The sequence below is a fragment of the Nicotiana tomentosiformis genome, chromosome 8, assembly GCF_000390325.3.
Source record: "Nicotiana tomentosiformis chromosome 8, ASM39032v3, whole genome shotgun sequence".
NCBI classification, from domain to species: Eukaryota; Viridiplantae; Streptophyta; class Magnoliopsida; order Solanales; family Solanaceae; genus Nicotiana; species Nicotiana tomentosiformis.
In genome coordinates this window covers 22,788,682-22,807,056 of record NC_090819.1, presented here as the reverse complement: position 1 = coordinate 22,807,056, position 18,375 = coordinate 22,788,682, and the positions used below count along the sequence as shown (strand labels likewise).

At 39.2% G+C, this 18,375-nt stretch overlaps 2 long non-coding RNA genes across 5 annotated transcripts; both read right to left on the bottom strand.

Moving 5' to 3' along the window:
* Positions 1-6,523: 6,523 nt before the first annotated feature.
* Positions 6,524-7,701, bottom strand: LOC138896826 (uncharacterized). Its single transcript, XR_011410239.1, has 2 exons — positions 6,964-7,701; positions 6,524-6,886 (listed from the first exon to the last, which is right to left on the bottom strand). It is a non-coding gene; the product is annotated as an uncharacterized lncRNA (long non-coding RNA).
* A 58-nt stretch (positions 7,702-7,759) lies between these two features.
* LOC104107549 (uncharacterized) lies at positions 7,760-18,284 on the bottom strand. 4 transcript variants are annotated; one of them, XR_004509888.2, is made up of 4 exons: positions 18,027-18,284; positions 17,428-17,497; positions 8,306-9,585; positions 7,760-7,790 (listed from the first exon to the last, which is right to left on the bottom strand). It is a non-coding gene; the product is annotated as an uncharacterized lncRNA (long non-coding RNA). The 4 variants fall into 4 exon arrangements; XR_004509890.2 differs by having other exon boundaries at positions 7,760-8,567; positions 8,648-9,585; XR_004509889.2 differs by having other exon boundaries at positions 7,760-8,823; positions 9,516-9,585.
* Between the last annotated feature and the right edge of the window lie 91 nt (positions 18,285-18,375).

Here is an 18,375-nt window from a genome sequence, read left to right as displayed (position 1 = left end):
CTTTTAGTATTATTATCATTCTTAGGGCTCCTAAAGATATTACTCACAAATAAAAAATTCTCATCCATCTCACGACATCCATTATGCTAATTGTATAGGGTGAAATATGATATGACACGTGGTTATCTAAAGGGAGGACACGTGGAACCCAAGACAGGGATGGCGGAAGACCGAACGCAGTCATTCCGCTTGTCACCAGAAAGGATAACGTTCATAAATGTGTATTAAATGCTCTGTACCCGGTAGCATTTAATAGGGAATATTCTGCAGCATTAAGAGCGATGGTCCATTATATAGAATTTGACATTTATGCTCACCGTTACATCTTTATCAATGACCCTCATAATTGACATTAAAGGAGGGCACGATCCTACGACCTTCTTCCCTAGACATAGGTATAAATAGTGAGCTCAGTTATCATTGTAAATGATACGAATTTTCTGGCTAAACATATATTGCATTCTATACAAAGCTTAATACAATTTTACTTTCTTGCTTTTTGATCTCATCATTGCTGTGCCCAGAAACCTTGTTCCCGGAACTATCATCTCTGTTGTTTCATCTACATTTCAAGGCTAAGTATTGTACATTTCTTTAATTATTGCATTATTTCAGGATCAAATTAGTTCACTTGTCTAGAAATCACGTATAAATTCAACTGTACTGTTTTATGGGCAAATAGTTTTTGCGCCCACCGTGGGGCCTAGACAGCCGTGCAATTAAATTGATCCTTACCTTTTTACTAACACAATTTGATTAATTTGTCTTAGAAAAATTCATACAAAATGGAAGATAACACCGTTAACAACACGCACAACCCTGAATTTCGAGGGGATCAACCTCATTTCGAGGATTCAATCAATGACACCCGCAATGAGGAAAATGACGCCACGCCGATGCATGACAGGCAGAACCCTCGACAAGTTCGAGAGACAACTCTCGATGATGTTGATGAGGAACATGTTGTGGATGCGGTGAGGATCCTGCGACAGCAACATGCAATCATTCTAGGCCATCTCACGCGGCAAGATCAGGTTATGACAGAACTGAAATAGGCGCTATTGGGGGATTCGGATAATGCAAACTAACGAGATCCAATTCCTCTCGGTGTTCCCGCAAACCAAACGACACAGAGAGTCAACAACAACACTCCCAGGGGCGAAGTGGGCTCTGATGGAGCCGGGGGAGAAAATCCAGTCTCAACAACGAGAGTGACCCATTCAAGAATGAACTTTTACGGTTTATGAGGGAAGTAAACACCCGCATGGACCAAATCTCGGGCGCGCTGCCAATATTGAAAGGCCCTGACTCGAAGAAGTATACTCAATTTCTGTACAAGCCGAGCACGACACCAGAACTAATCCCGAAGCGGTTTAGAATGCCTGAAATGCCAAAGTATGACGCGATTTTAGACCGATAGGTGCATATTACCGCCTACACAATGGCGGTAAAAGGAAATGATCTAGCTCTTCACGAAATTGAATCTGTGCTGCTATAGAAATTTGGAGAAACTCTCACGAGGGGAGCCCTAACGTGGTATTCATTATTACCCGAGCATTCCATAAATTCCTTTGAGATGCTCGCGGATTTTTTCATCAAGACTCATGCCGGAGCCAGAAAAGTACAATCCTGGAAGGCCGACATATTCAGGATCGCACAGGGAGAATCCGAATTACTACGAGAGTTTGTTACCCGATTACAGAAAGAAAGAATGTTTCTCCCGGCTGTCCCGGATGAATGGGCAGCAGAAGCATTCACCAAAGGATTGAACCCGAGAAGCCCAGACGCTTCCCGGAAGCTGAAGGAGTGCATGTTTGAATTCCAAGCAACAACTTGGGCAGATGTCCATAACCGGTACGAGTCAAAGATAAGGACCGAAGGCTGTGGCAGAAACTTCCGGGTAGCAAACAAGTTCATCGCTGACGGAGGGACCGATCGTGGTTGAAAAAATAGATCACTCCAGGACAAGGAGACGTCAGGGTCTCGAGATCCTTCTTACCTCAAGTTATCGAAATATAACTTCAACATCAGTATAGTGGAGCTGGTCATGTCAGCCATGAGAAATATTAATGATGCACGATTCTCGAGACCTATGAGATCTGATTCCAGCCAGAGAGATCCCAACTTATGGTGCGAGTACCATGGGATGAATGGTCACCGGACAGGGGACTGCCGACACCTCCGAGAGGAGGTGGTAACACTATTGAAGAACGGTCACCTTAAAGAATTCTTGAGTGACCGAGCTAAGACCAATTATAGTCGTAATAGAGACAACGCGGAACTTCCGAAAGCAGGATAAGAACCTTCACGCCAAACGATCAATATGATCTTCGGGGTGAATGAGATTAACGGGGTCACCTTTTCGGTAGCAAAGAAGACGAAAGTATCAATAACTCATAGTAAAAGACTCTGGGAAGACGATATAACCTTCACGGAGGAGGACGCAGATGGATTGCTGTTACCACACAATGACACACTAATAATTTCTTTAAATGTGTTAGATTTTAAGATTAAACATGTTCTGGTAGATCCAGGAAGTTTGGATAATATCATACAATGGAGAGTATTGGAGTAAGCTAAAATCACCTAAAGCATTATCCCGGTAACAAAGCTCCTCGCTGGATTCAACCTTGCGAGCGTTACGAACGGGGGAGAGATTTTGATGCTCAAAAATGTGGAAGGGGTAATGAAAACAACTCTCTTTGAAGTAGTAGATGGTGACATGGGATACAACATCATCTTGGGAAGGTCATGGTTACACGAGATGAAAGTTGTTCCCTCAACATATCACCAATTGCTAAAGTTTTCAACACCGGAAGGAATCAAGTAGATAAGAGGTGATCAACCGACAACAAGGGAGATGAATGCAATATTAGTTTCCAGTAGCAAAGGGAAGGAATGCACGTCATAGCAATTACAGGAACTGACACCTACTCCCGAGCAAGAAGGAGTTAGCCCGGAAGCAGAGTCATCAAAACAATATCAGATGGCAAGATATTTTCAAGTTCCAGAAAAGACGGACCCAACAAAATCTACGGCGGAGGAACTGGAGCAAGTTGCATTGTTCGAGGAATTCCTAGAGAGAAAATTCCATTTGGGGATAGGACTGCACCCGGAGCTCAGGTCTGGTTTTATTGAATTCCTTAAATTTAATGCTGGTTGTTTTGCATGGTCGCACGAGAATATGACAGGTATCACGACGGAAATAGCCGTGAACAAGTTAAGTTTGGATCCCAACCTCCAGTAAGGCAGAAGAAACGCACTATTGCCGAGGCCAGGAATAAATCCGTCAAAGATGAGGCAACCCGCTTGCCTAAAATCGGTTCGGTCCGAGAGGTAAGATATCCAGACTGACTAGCCAATATAGTAGTAGTTCCTATGAAGAACAATAAATTTTGCATGTGTGTAGACTATAAAGACCTTAATAGGGCATGCCAAAAGACTCCTTCCCACTACCAAATATCGATCAAATGATTGATGCCACAGCCGAGCACGAGTTGATGAGTTTCCTCGATGCTTATTCCGGGTACAACTAAATCAAGATGGACCAGGAAGATTAGGAAAAAACTTAGTTTATAATGAATTTTGGTACATATTGTTACAATGTAATGCCCTTCGGGTTGAAAAACGTCGGAGCCACTTATCAACGGCTCGTTAATAAGATTTTCGAAAAGCAAATAGGAAACATTATGGAAATTTATATAGACGATATGCTCGTTAAGTCTTTGAATGCAAGTGACCATCTTACGCATTTGCAAGAAACATTTGACATCCTGAGGAAGCATAACACGAAACTTAATCCCGAGAAGTGCGTGTTCGGGGTCAGTTCCATTAAGTTTCTAGGATTTCTGGTCTCACAAAAGGGAATTGAGGTAAACCCCGACAAACATCAAGGCCATAGAGGATATCCCGGATCAATTGTCGAACATAAAGGAAGTCCAAAGGCTCACAGGAAAATTAGCAGCTATGAGCAGGTTCATTTCCTGATCATCGAAAAAATGTCATTGCTTCTTTACACTGCTCAAAAAGAAGAATACTTTCGAATGGTCACCGGAGTGACAGTAGGCTCTGAGGGATCTAAAGAAGTACTTATCGAGCCCTCAATTTCTCTCAAAACTAAAAGAAGGTGAAACATTGCTGGTCTACCTCGCGATTTCAGAAGTTGTGGTAAGTGCAGTTTTAGTCCGGGAGGATGAAGGTACACAATTTTTCATTTATTACGTTAGCAAAATTTTAACGGATGAAGAAACTTGCTACTTATATTTGGAAAAAACTGGCCTTAGCTCTCGTAGTCGCCGCTCGGAAGCAGAGGCCCTAGTTCCAATGTCACCCGATAGCTGTGGTGACTACCTTTCCTTTGCGGAACATCCTCCATAAACTCGAGCTCTCGGGCAGATTGGCCAAATGGGCCGTTAAAATGAGTGAATTTGACATAGAATACAAACCAAGGACTGAAATTAAGTCGCAAGTCTTGGCTGATTGCCTCTGGAAACCAAGGAGGCAATATTGGTGTCAAAATCAACATCGGGGGTCTGGACCTTATTTATGGATGGAGCCTCCAACGTAAAGGGGCCTGGACTCGGAATAGTCTTAATCACGCCTTCGGGGAAAACCCTAAGGCAGGCCATCAAAACGATCGCTTTAACTAATAATGAAGCAGAGTATGAAGCTTTGATTGCAAGGCTAGAATTGGCCCAGGGACTTGATTCTGAGGTTATCGAAATTAAATGTGACTCGCAACTGGTGGTAAATCAGGTCTATGGGATTTTTGATACCAAAGAAGAACGTATGCAACAATACATGGTAAAGGTCCAAGCTCTTTTGGCGCAATTCTGGGAGTGGTCAATCACTCACATCCCGAGGGAGGATAACGCAGAAGTGGATGCATTAGCAAACTTAGGATCATCGATGAAAATAAAAGGATCGGAATCCGGGACGGTAGTACAACTGATGAACTCAATTCTGGATATGGACGATTACTATGAGGTAAATTCGACTAGTCTGGTCTGGGACTGGAGAAATGAAATAATCAACTATATCGAGAACGGGAAGTTTCCTGAAGACTCCAAAGCATCACGGTCATTACGCACCAAAGTTGCACGATATAGCTTCAAGAGAGGCCAATTGTATAGAAAATCCTTCTAAGGCCCGCTGGCCCGATGCTTAGAAGCGTCAGAAGCTAATTATGTCATGAGAGAAGTCCACGAAGGGATATGCGGCAATCACTCGGGCGCAGATTCTTTGGTGTTGAAGTTGGTACGACAGGATATTACTGGCCTCGCATGGAACAAGACGCCAAAGACTTTGTACGAAAATGTGATAAGTGCCAACGCTACACACTACTAGTACACCAACTAACGAAACCCCTATATTCTGTTCTGTCCCCATGGCCATTCATGAAATGAGGGATGGACATCGTCAGACCGCTGCCACCGGCTCCCAGAAAGGTAAGGTTTCTTTTAATTTTGACTAACTATTTTTCTAAATAGGTGGAGGCAGGTCCTTATCAGAAAATCGGAGAACGCGAAGTGGTCGATTTCCTGTAGGAAAACATAATGTGCAGATTCAGAATACCAAAAGAAATAACATGCGATAATGGGCCACAGTTTATCGGCGCAAAAATTACAAAGTTCCTCGAAGATTTGAAGATAAAGAGGATCACATCTTCCCCTTATCATCCGAGCGCAAATGGTTAGGCGAAGTCAACAAACAAAGTGATTATTCAAAACCTCAAGAAAAGGTTGGAAGAGGCAAAAGGCAAATGGCCCAAAGAATTGCCCGGAATCCTATAGGCCTACCGAACAACGGTCAAATCGAGTACAGTAGAAACTCCTTTTTCCATTGTGTACGGTGCTGAAGCCCTAATCCCGGTGGAAGTAGGTAAACCTACTTTGAGATATTTTTGGGCAGATGAAGAATCGAACAACGGGGTGATGTTAATCAACTTGGAACTGCTCGAGGAACGCAGGGACTTGGCGCATGTAAGAATGGTAGCTCAAAAGCAGAGAATTGATCGATATTATAATCGAAGAGCCAACTTCCATTATTTCAAAGTAGGAGACTTGGTTATGAGGAAAGTAACCCAAAACACCCGGGAGCTTAATGCGGGGAAGCTAGGTCTAACGTGGGAAGATCCCTATTAGGGGTGTTCATGGTTCAATTTGGGCCGGTTTTCCCATAAAGAGAAACCAAACCAATTTTATTGGTTTTTTAAATATTAAAACCAAACCAAACCAATTGAGTCGGTTTATTATGGATTCAGTTTTGTCGGTTTTTATCGGTTTTTCAGTTTTTATTGGGTTTTTTAAAAACAAGCTCCCAGAAGCACCCTATTGACCTGCACTTCATTGTACATCTAAACTTTACTGCAAAAATACCTTAGATATGGACTACCAAATCTAACATTTTAACAAGTCTCCTCAATATTCTTCTGCACATTCAAATGCCAACTGTTCCACTAAACTGAAGTTAGAAAATTCTTTCAGACACTCTCATTTCATTCTACTAAATAGTTCTATAAAACTTTCAAACACTATTTATTCTTCCATAAAACATAAAACACTATATATTCTTCTACTAAATTGATTTTTTCATAAAACATCTGTAGACGTTCTCATAAAAATACATTCAAATACTCTTTGATTTCATGTACTGTCAAGTGTCAACCATTAACACCAATATTCCAACACCATCTTTAGAAAGATGACATCAAAAAATTCACAAAAGACATTACAATAATAAAGGCATAATAGAATACTCAGTCTTTCATATGGTAAACTAAAACAATGATATCAAGATTACATCCGAAATTCCAAGCAACAAGGATATAGTTGAAGTTGGTTCCATCATCCAAGTTAATCAATGCTCAAAACACTGTCGGAGTATTCTGAAAGAAAGAAAAAATATCATTAAGTAATTTACAAATATAAAAATATTCATAAAGAGTTAGACATATAAAGTTACCTTTCTCAACCATTTCAAGCTTTTGAATTTCCTCTAGAATATCTTCAACAATGCATTTTTTAGGAGTTGACCTCAACCATTGTTGAGTGCAAATTAAAGCTTCTACCGTCTTTGGCGACAAAGAACTTCGATACGAATCAAGAATCCGTCCACTGATGCTGAAAGCCGATTAAGATGCTACGATAGAAATAGGAATTGCAAGCACATCTCTTGCAATCCTAGAAATAATTGGATACCTCTTACTTGCATCTTTTTACTATGCCAAGATATCTAAATGTTTGGTCAACTCCAAATCGTCCATCAAGTACCTGTCAAGATCATTTTTATTTCCACCATCATCTTCCTCTTGCACATATTTTTCCCATTATGAGTGCCATATCTCACCATTCTCACTTTCACTCATCATTCTAAATGGACTTCCCAGATTCTCATCAGAAGTTCGAGAAGAAGAATCTTTATAGTAATCATACAAGCGAGATAAAACATTCATCACCCTTGTTGACCTTAAATTTTCCACCAAAGGATCATAAGATTTGGCAAAGATGAAGTTCACATATTTTATTTTATATCTGGGATCCAACACAACAACGACAAATAATAATATGTTCATATTATCAAAGTCACCCCAATATTTTTCAAACTTGACTTTCATCTTATCAGCCATATCAATCAAAATTGAATCATCACCATGAGAATTATTTGTAATAAAATTAAGAAGATTAAAAAGCTCATGGCAGATAGAATTAATTGGATACCTCTTACTTGCATCTTTTTACTATGCCAAGATATCTAAATGTTTGGTCAACTCCAAATCGTCCATCAAGTACCTGTCAAGATCATTTTTATTTCCACCATCATCTTCCTCTTGCACATATTTTTCCCATTATGAGTGCCATATCTCACCATTCTCACTTTCACTCATCATTCTAAATGGACTTCCCAGATTCTCATCAGAAGTTCGAGAAGAAGAATCTTTATAGTAATCATACAAGCGAGATAAAACATTCATCACCCTTGTTGACCTTAAATTTTCCACCAAAGGATCATAAGATTTGGCAAAGATGAAGTTCACATATTTCATTTTATATCTGGGATCCAACACAACAACGACAAATAATAATATGTTCATATTATCAAAGTCACCCCAATATTTTTCAAACTTGACTTTCATCTTATCAGCCATATCAATCAAAATTGAATCATCACCATGAGAATTATTTGTAATAAAATTAAGAAGATTAAAAAGCTCATGGCAGAAAGAATTTAAAGTAACATGCAGAGTCCCCGAAAATTTCAGAGTAATCTGGTAGAAAATGTCAAGAAACTTTATAAAATCTTTTACCTTCTTCCAATCATCCCCATTTGGATGCCTGCCTCTTCCAATCATTTCTGTAAAATGCTTTTGGTACTTATGATCATCAATATACATTCTTGAAAAGGCTTTTTCAAATTTAATAGCTGCACTCAATATCATATATATCGAGTTCCACCTAGTTTCAACATCTAAACTCAAAAGACCATGGCTCTCTATCTTTACCTTTTCAACAAATGACTTAAAGGAAGCAAATCTTGCAGGAGATGACTTAACATACTTTACAACATTCCTGAAATGAGTAATGGATTCATTATGATCATTTAACCCTTATTTTACAATTAAATTCAGAATGTGAGCATTACATCTTACATGTAGAAAGTTATTTCTCAAGATGATTCCTTTCCAATCCTCAATCCTCCCCTTCAAGTGTCTAATCGCAGCATCATTCACACTTGCATTATCTAGGGTCACAGTGAATGGTTTCTCAATCCCCCAATCTAACAGAAAAGCCTCAATCCCCTTTGCAATCGTTTCACCCTTATAATCTGGAACTTGAAAAAAGTTAAAAATTTTCTTCTGTAACTTCCAGTTATCATCAATCCAGTGAGAATTTATAACCATATAAATTAGGTTCTAGAGTAATGTCCATGTATCACTAGTGAGACATACATGTTGGTTCTGGATAAACTTTCTAAGATTTTCTTTTTCTTCGTGATAAATTTTCAAACACTGCCTAGTAACAGTCAAACGAGAGGGCAACTCAAAGTTAGGCAAAACAACTGACATCAATTTCTTAAAATCAATGACTTTAAAAGGTTGTTCATCAATGATTACAAATTCAGCAATAGCTTTTCTCACTTTATTGACATTGTACACAATTTTTTCCAGCTTACAAGTATCATTAGTACCTCCTTGTCCCCCTCCTTAATAGGAATAGGCCTAATTGTCGATTGCTTCCTATCAATGAATCTAAAAGGGGATTTTTTATAAATACCAGTTAGATGGTTCCATAATGTAGTTGTCCTATTTCTCTTACTATCAGAACAATAGCTTTGACTACAAAAATGATATTTCGCCTTGCACTTACCATCTTTATCAATAAATTTGGTAAAGTGTTTCCAAATTTCAGATGTTTCCCTTCCATTACCGATACTAGAATTATTTTCAGAAGGAGTTGTTCTTTTATGCTTTTTAGGAGGTGTGAATATACTTGAATCGGCAACAAGAGTGTTGTTACCTTCTAATTGAGGAAGTTTCTATGTAGTTGAAAGAACTTTCACCTCTACTTCTGAAGTCGTTGTTTCCATCTGCGAGAGAGACAAAATGTGTAACAACGGTTAAAAACAACAAAATTCAAAAATGACAATACATAAAAAAAATTGCATATAAACATTGAAGCTATTGAAGATCCAACACCACATGAGATTATTACAGTCAGATGAACATTTAAATCTAAAAACAGAGGAGAAATAAATAATGGTAGAAGAAAATCCCACTTTAAAATATAATAGAAAGAACAACAAAAATTAAAAATAAAATTAAGCGAAGGAAACAACCTGCTCATTACTCATAGTTGCAGTCTGCAGTCACAATAATCTCTACTTGAGTTATGGTTCACTGTTGCCTATGGAAACTTGAGAGAAGAAGCAGCTAGGGTTCACTGTCTATTGGTTTGTTTCTTTGGAATGAATGTAATTTTAAGACACATTGGGAGTTGAGAGGGCTGGTGCTTTGTATTAGAATATGGCTATTCTCTGCTGAAGCATTTGAAATTGTTAAGGCCCAAATCTATTCAATTAAAATACAAAGCCCAAGAGTACAAGAAAATATATATATATATATATATATATATATATATATATATATATATATATATATATATATATATAATTTTTAAAAATAATTATATATAATAATATATAGTCGGTTTGGTTCGAGTTTTTTTGGTTTTTTACGGTCAAAACCAAACCAAAATTAATCGGTTTTTAAAATTAAAAACCAAACCAAAACAAAGTCGGGTTTTTTTTCCGGTTTGGTTTGGTTCGATTTTTCACGAACACCCCTAGTCCCTATCGGATTTAAGCTATCACTGGAAAAGGGTCATACGAGTTGGAGAACCAGAATGGAGACAAGTTGCCTAGCAACTAGAACATGGCACACCTCAAAAGATATTATTGCTGATGAACATTATTCAAGCGAAAAGTGTGTGCTGCACTCTTTTTCCCTTCGTTCAGTTTTTGTCCCAATTGGATTTTTCTGGCAAGGTATTTAATGAGGCAGCAACAGAAAGTAAACTAAGAAGACAACGGAAATAAGACCTTTGATAGCAAGGGAAACATGCAAGCGTACACTCGGGGACGGTTAGATAATTTTTGGTTCAATAGCAAATTCCCACTGGAAAGTTAAGTTTGCTACCAAACAAAGGTTACCCAACCGTTCACGAGCACAAACCACTAGAGGGTTGTTAGATATTTCTTCGCTTGATAGCATACATTTCTGAGGGGAAGTAAAGTTGTGTTACCAAGTTGAGGATTATCTAGCAATTCATTAGTGGAATCTTCGAGGATGCAAGACTTCCAGTGTTCCAATTCGCACTCTTCGCATTCGAACACTTGGGGAAATGATATGAGGATATGGCAACAATGACTGCCACGTCAACCTGGGAATGAAAATCCGAAAACTAAACGCATCATCGGGACCGAGGACTGCACAACCAGCCCCGTAGAAATAAGTTGTACAAGATAGCCACAAGTAATGACAATTTCTTTTCAGCACAACAAATGCTTATGTATTTTTTGAAAATAGAAGGAATAAAATGAAATCCTTCAGTTTTTATCTTGCTTCTTGTCTGAACGATGAATAAACTTTTTAATTTGAAAGTTAAACAAGTACTTCAAATGTTAGTAACGTAATGAACATGATACACCCTCTTCAAGAGTACCATAAACATCCTAGGGCCCTCTCTTATAAAAACCCTCACGTTAAAGGGTTGGTTCCGGAAGAATCTATGCCCGAAATTAAAAATACCTTCAGGGAAAAAATACACACGAAGTCACATATGAAAAGGACGCAAAAAGTAAACTTGCGCAAATACTTATAGAAACCCTCACATAAAAAGGGATAATGCTAGGAACCAAAGTGCTTCAAGGAAAACACATTCGAGACTACGCATAGGAAAGCACGAACAGGAAAACGTGCGTTGAACTCTTGAGCAAATGCAAAGATTAAAGACTTGCATGGATATTCAAACGGAAGTAAGACTCAAACGATACTTGAGCAAAAATATGTCTTTATTTACAAGAACATGCCAAAACGGTAAAAGTTTAAAATGGGAAAAAGAAAAGAAAAGCTACACTACAGCGCCTCCTGAACCAAGAGGAGGAGAAGTGTCCACATTCCCGGGAGATGTAGGAGTCCACCGATGGCTCGACGTTTTCCCTAGTTTGGTCTTCAGCATCGTCACCTTCCGATCCCTTTTCAGTTTCCAAAAACTCTGAATCGGAACCAGAAGAACTAGGAGCATCAGACTGCATCAGGAGTCCATGTTTAGCAGCTAACTCAAACTCTCGGGCCTTAGCAATTTCGGCATCCAAGGCGATGATACCAACTTTGGCCTCCTCCAAGGTTTTTCTCCTTATGCTGTACATGGAGTAAGTTTTTTCAATAACGAGGGAAGCCGCTCGACGCTTATGTTCTTTTTTGAGTCGGGTAACCTTGGTAGAAAGGCTTTCCCGGGAGGACCTAGCAGATTTGAGGATGACGTCAAGGTCGCGGACAGTTGAACTAAAGAGCCTATTATTCTCGATAGTTTTCTTATACTTCTTTTCTAGCTAGGCGTGTTTCGCCCCTACAACAGCGAGCTCTTTGATTTTGGAGTTCAAGGCTGCTTCTAAATTAGTTACTTTTTTGGCATTAGCAGCCTCGCGCTCGGTTGCAGCAAGAATGACGTCCTGAATTTCAACCCATTTGGCCTTAGCCTCATTAAATCTAACCATCAGCAGGACAATTTCTTGGCTAAGGGTTGCCAATTCTTGCTCTCTTTGTTGCAAGCGAGCCTCCAAAACAACGGCCTCATTAGCTTTGCTTTCTAGTTCCGAGAGGCGGAGAATAGTTTGGTCTTGTTCCCCCAAAAGATAATTCCGTTCGGAAGTAAGTTCTTCCTTTTCACGAATCAACCTTTGAAGGCTCTCAGAAGCAAGAAAGTTGGCCTACAAAACTAGAAGAAGTAAAACTTAGAATACATTTATACAAAATTAAAAGAAGTAATGAAGGAAGAAAAGAACGTACTGCTGCGGCGTTGTGCATGACATTGTTCAACAAGCACTCTCTCGAGAGTGCCTGAATATTTCCCAGTCTTTTTCTGAAGCCAAAGGCTTCAGATAATTAGCAATCTTCACCGGCCGGGATAGCAAGTTGCATCCGGTAGAGACTGAAAGAGTAACGTTCCTCCACTTTTGTGGATCTTCAGAAGGGGCACCATAATTTTTCCCCAAATTCCCATGAACTGGGGACTGTGGAAGAGGAACACCTTCTTCATGGTCAGGTGTGACCGATGGAGGTGATGTAGCAGTTGCTGGTATTGGTAAAAGTGGAGACGAAGCTGATGGAGTTGAGGAGTGAGAAGCAGATGCATCAAATGTAGTGTTGGTTGTTGGATGCTCGCCAACCAAAGACGGCAAGGACCCGATACTCAACCTCGCAACACCGGTTACAACAATTGGGGCCCAAAAATAGGAGGTGGCATTTTCTACCAAATCAGATTCTCCCCAAAGTGCCGAGACATCATCTCAGTTGGTGTAACTATCTCAACAGGTCGAGCATCCCGTTGAGATGATGAGGATCATCGCCTTCTATGTAGAGAAGCTTCCTCATCACCAGCTTCTTCATCATCATCAATCATCACGGTGTCTATGAACGGCCTGAAAGGAGGACCAGTCATCATTGCCACTGATGTTGACTCGGGGGCATCAGTCTTTGTTCTCTTATTCTTTTCTTCAGCCGCGGAGGAACATTTTCTCTTTGGTTGCTTATCCTCCAGTCGAGGACTCCATAAAGAAGTGTTTGCACCCGAAACAGGCCCGGAGATACCTGTTCGAGTAAGTGCTTCCTGAAGCAGCCTCACCGCATCAGCGGAATCAGCCAAAATGTCCTCCTCGGGGATAGCAACAGAGCCCGCAGGTAGACCTAATTTCGTGAACAAGTCAGAAGGGTCAACCAAGTTCTTCATATACAAAAAATAAATAAAATCAAGGTAAATTAAAATTACCATGATTTTTGGCCTTCCACCCATATTTAAGGGCCTGTTCTTTCCACAAACGAGTTTCAGGCATCGTGATGTCCAAGATCTTCTAAACCCACTGGTCCAAACCTTCCACCACCGGTGGGATCCATCGAGTTGTCGAAACATGCGAAGGGTGAAGAGTTGATATAGCTATAAAGGAATATCTAGTATTAAGAAATACTAAACAAAGTACTAATGAGTGCGGTTCCAAGCGGACGGAAAGGATGAAGTCGTTGTCGGAATGACCGTTCCATCCACCCCACAGTCGTTGTCATCATCCATGTTGGACAGCAAAGCATGGTGGCCACGCTTGAAGAGGTTTATCATTCCCCCACAGAAGACTTTGGGAGAATAGAGATTCATCATATGAGCTAAGGTTAGCTCTTCTCCAGTTTCCTGGTAATAGCGTCGAAGACAGGCGACCGTCCTCCACACTGAAGGACTTACCTGTGCCAAACACACTTGGTAGTGAAGGCAAAACTCTGCAATCACGGAATCAAGCTCTCCACTCAAAGAAAATGCACCTAAAGTAAAGGGATACGTGTAAAAGTATGTAAACTCTTCCTTGGGAAGGGTCACTCGCTCCGATAGATCAGGAGCAATGATATCCAACTCATGGCAGCGGAAATCTTCATTCACAACAGGAATACTGGAAGGATGACTGGAAGAAGGGTACCTACTAACAACCCATGTACGAGGGTTAGCAGTAGGGAATTTATCTTCAAGATCCATTGTCGTTCTAAGTTTTCTTGGGATGATGGAACCCACCATTGGAGGAACATAGTCCTAGTTTTGTTCTTGTTCTTTGTAGAACTAGCACGCTTGGAGGAAGAATCCATTGAAAAAGAAGAAGTAAAAGGTTTTGAGTTTGAAGAGAATTAAAGAAAGGATGGAAAAATAAGATGCAAATCAGAAGCTCGAGAAGTTATGAAACGCAAAGGAAAAGAATATAGCGTATAAGTAAAATTTTGGTGGCTAAATTCATGGCCATGATTACCACGACAATCGGCAAAAGACGTGCTGAATCATGGGATGATGCGTGTTCGGAGCATTAAATGCGGAGAGACATGCGTCTAATCAACTGCCAGGAACCTTCAGAGGGTGTTTCTACCAACTTCTCGATAATACAAAAGTTGTGTCACCGGAAAGTAGGGGGACTATCTGTTTAGGATGAAATATGATATGACACGAGGTCCTCTAAAAGGAGGACACACGGAACCCAAGACAGGGATGGCCGAAGACCGAATACAGCCATTCCGCTTATCACCATAAAGGATAACGTTCATAAAGGTGTGTTAAATGCTCTGTGCCCCGTAGCATTTAATAGGGAATATTATGCAGCATTAAGAGTGACGGTCTATTACATAGAATTTGGCATTTATGCTCACCGTTACGTCTTCATCAATGACCCTCATAATTGACATTAAAGGAGGGCACAATCCTAGGACCTTCTACCCTAGACATAGATATAAATAGTGAGCTCGGTTATCATTGTAAATGATACGAATTTATTCTATACAAAGCTTAATACAATCTTACTTTCTTGCTTTTCATCATTGCTGTGCCCGGAAACCTTGTTCCCGACAATGTCATCTATGATGTTTCATCTACAATTCAAGGCTAAGTATTGTACAGTTCTTCAATTATTGCATTATTTCAGGATCAAATTAGTTCACTTGTCGAGAAACCACGTATAAATTTAACTGTGTTGTTTTACAAGAAAATACTAATCCTATTTGTTTCTTGGGGATATAATAACACCCTCCACCTAGTCTTCTCTATTCTCGATTTACCACCAAAGAGAAAAGCTATGCCTATAGTGATTGGTTCATCTTATTCTCTTTATCATTGTTTCTCTCTTTTAACCTCTCTCAAGTCCATGCTGCTTTTACATGATTTTTTGGTGTTGTCCCATCATGTTTTCTTGTTAGAATTGTGGTACCTATGCTTGCCTAAGCCGAGGGTCTATTGGAAATAGCCTCTCTACCTCCACAAGGTAGGAGTAAGGTCTGCGTATACACTGCTCTCCCCATACCCACTATGTGAGATTATACTGGTCATGTTGTTATTATTGTTCAAGACCATAAATCAACTCTATCCAAGCTCTACTCACTCTACCACAATGGCTGAAACTCAAATGCTAACACAATCACAAAATCCCCATATAATTATGCAACCAAATCCTGGTATAGGTCACCTAATTCCTCGTTGAATTTGTCGAACGACTAGTTTTACAACGACACTTCTTTGTAACTTTCGTTCTTCCTACTGATAGCCCCATCTCTAAAATTCAAAATAATTTCCTTAATGCCCTTCCCTCTAGCATTAATTTTCTACTTCTTCCACCAGTTAATTTTCACGATTTGCACCTTGATGTTAAAATTGAAACCCGAATTTTCCTTACTATTACTCGTTCTCTTGCTTCTCTTCGTGAGGTTTTTAGGTCAATTATTGAATCCAAGAAAATAATGGCCTTTGTGGTTGATTTATTTGGTATTGATGCATTTGATGTGGCAAATGAATTCAAGGTGTCCCCCGATATTTAACAGCTATGGCGTTGTCACTAGCCTTTTATTGTCCAGAGCTTAATAAAACATTTCTTGTGAGTTTAAAGACTTGCCGGAACCAGTTCATATTTCAGGGGAGAGGCGAATTCAGAACTCTATGTTAATGTGTTTAAAGATGCTTAGTTAGATGAAAATATGCGAATAAAACATATCTAGCTCACGGGTACCTGGTCTGGTAGGCAGTACCTGGATATGCACAAAAATATGTGCAGAAACGTAGTATGAGTACACCACAACGGTACAAGTAAGTGCCAAGTCTGACCTCGGTAGAGTAGTGACGAGATCAGGTCAGGCCCTACTGGAAATAATAAGAAACAAGGCAGAAGATATAATAATATAATGAAATGATAGAGAAGTGAAGTAATGAAAATTTACGGAAGGTAATAATACGGAATCAAAGAAAGACAAATACAACATGAAAGGAAAGCAAAAATCTTACAAGTGAAGGAACAACAACAACAACAATAATATAACAAATAGAGAAAACCAACAGGGGCACTCCCGAGATACCGCCTCGTAGTCCCAAAAGTAAATATCTCACAATCTTTTCTTATATCACCGCGGAAGCCTTTATATTTTCTTTTGAAAATTATTTTCCCAAAATAGCATCCCGCGTTTTAGCCAACCTTATCACACCGCATGCATTCTAGTAGTTCCCCTACTAGTCACACATATCAAGCCCACATTATCTCACCGCATGCATTTAAACATCCAGACCTTATACCACCACATACGTATCAATAATCACAACGGTACGGTATAAATCTGGTGATTCACCGCATTCCCTTCTCTAGTCAGGAATGGAATCAGGGATGCCCAACTCAAGATAAGTCCTAATAACAGCTGCACGACAGAAACCTCCTACAACAATAACAACCGCATGGCAGAAACTTCGTGCAACAACCAAACAGTCATGTCAACAATAATCACAGAAACCAAAACATAACAACTGAAATAACGATATTTCAAGGATAGAAATTTCAAGTAAAGAATCCCATAGTTAAATAAGGAATATGGAATCAAGAAAGCGGGTAATTCGACTAAGCATGAAGTATAATTTGCAAATAAGAGATGAGACAAGTAGACAGGTGAAAATAGGCTAAACATGATGACTATACATGCTAAAGTAACTTAGTTAAGGCATAAAAAGTAAACTACTTAGATAAAAATCGAAATTTCAACATTTAGCCCGTCTACGCACTCGTCCCCTCGTGTACGCGGCCTTCAAACATCACAAATTGTCACAACAATATCAAATCCTAAGGGAATTTCTCCCACACAAGGTTATACAAATTACTTACCTCAAACCTCGCTCAATCAATCAATACAAAGGCCTTTCCCTCAATTTTTTCAACTCCGATCAGCTCGAATCTAGCCAAAATAATTTCATACTATAAATATAACTATAGAAAACTAATTTAAATAATAAAATTATGACTTTAGCAAAGAATTAAAAAATCGCTCCAAAAAATCGACAAAGCAATGCGAAGTGAAGGGTCACAGCTTCATAGGCAAAGCCATGCACTTCACATAAATGCGCGCTTCAAAGAATGGCAGACAAAGTGATTCCACTGAGAAACGGTCAATTCTTTGAATTTTAACTTTGAGAAGTTGGATAAATATCACAATTATTCTAAATTGAATGTTGAAATTAGTTAATTTAATTGATATTTGATTATCAAAGTACTAAATTTGCGCTTCACTTTAAGCATGCGCTTCATGCCCCGCTTTTCGGTTCAAGCCCCATTAACTTTCTTTGCACCTTCCACTTTTATACTTTTCTAGAGAAAAATCAAATTCTCATCATCTTAGATTGAGGCAGACCTTGTACTCCATTTTATCGGCTCCTATTACCTCTCTACTCCCTATAGAAAAATATAAGAATTATCAATTAAAATACCTGAAAATCAATCAATATTTTGCATTTCGGCAACTGGAAAACTCGTAATCAAGCTCCTAAATAGGAGTCAAATTAGATTATTGAATCAAGTGAATGTAAGAGAACAGAGGTCTTCATCGAATTTTCTCAAAGAAGAAGAGAGGAAGAAGAAAGAAGAAGAGTCTCAGACACAACACTCATCGGATACATCGAAAGTCAATAGACTTATGTGTGTGGAAAAGAATAAGACACACGGCTGCATCAAGGACGTTGGTCACAAATTTGATAGATTAAAAGACAATCGTCCAGATTAAAATTGGTACAACTATTAAATTTTGTAGATGTTTCTAGAGGAATAAAATCTATTAGA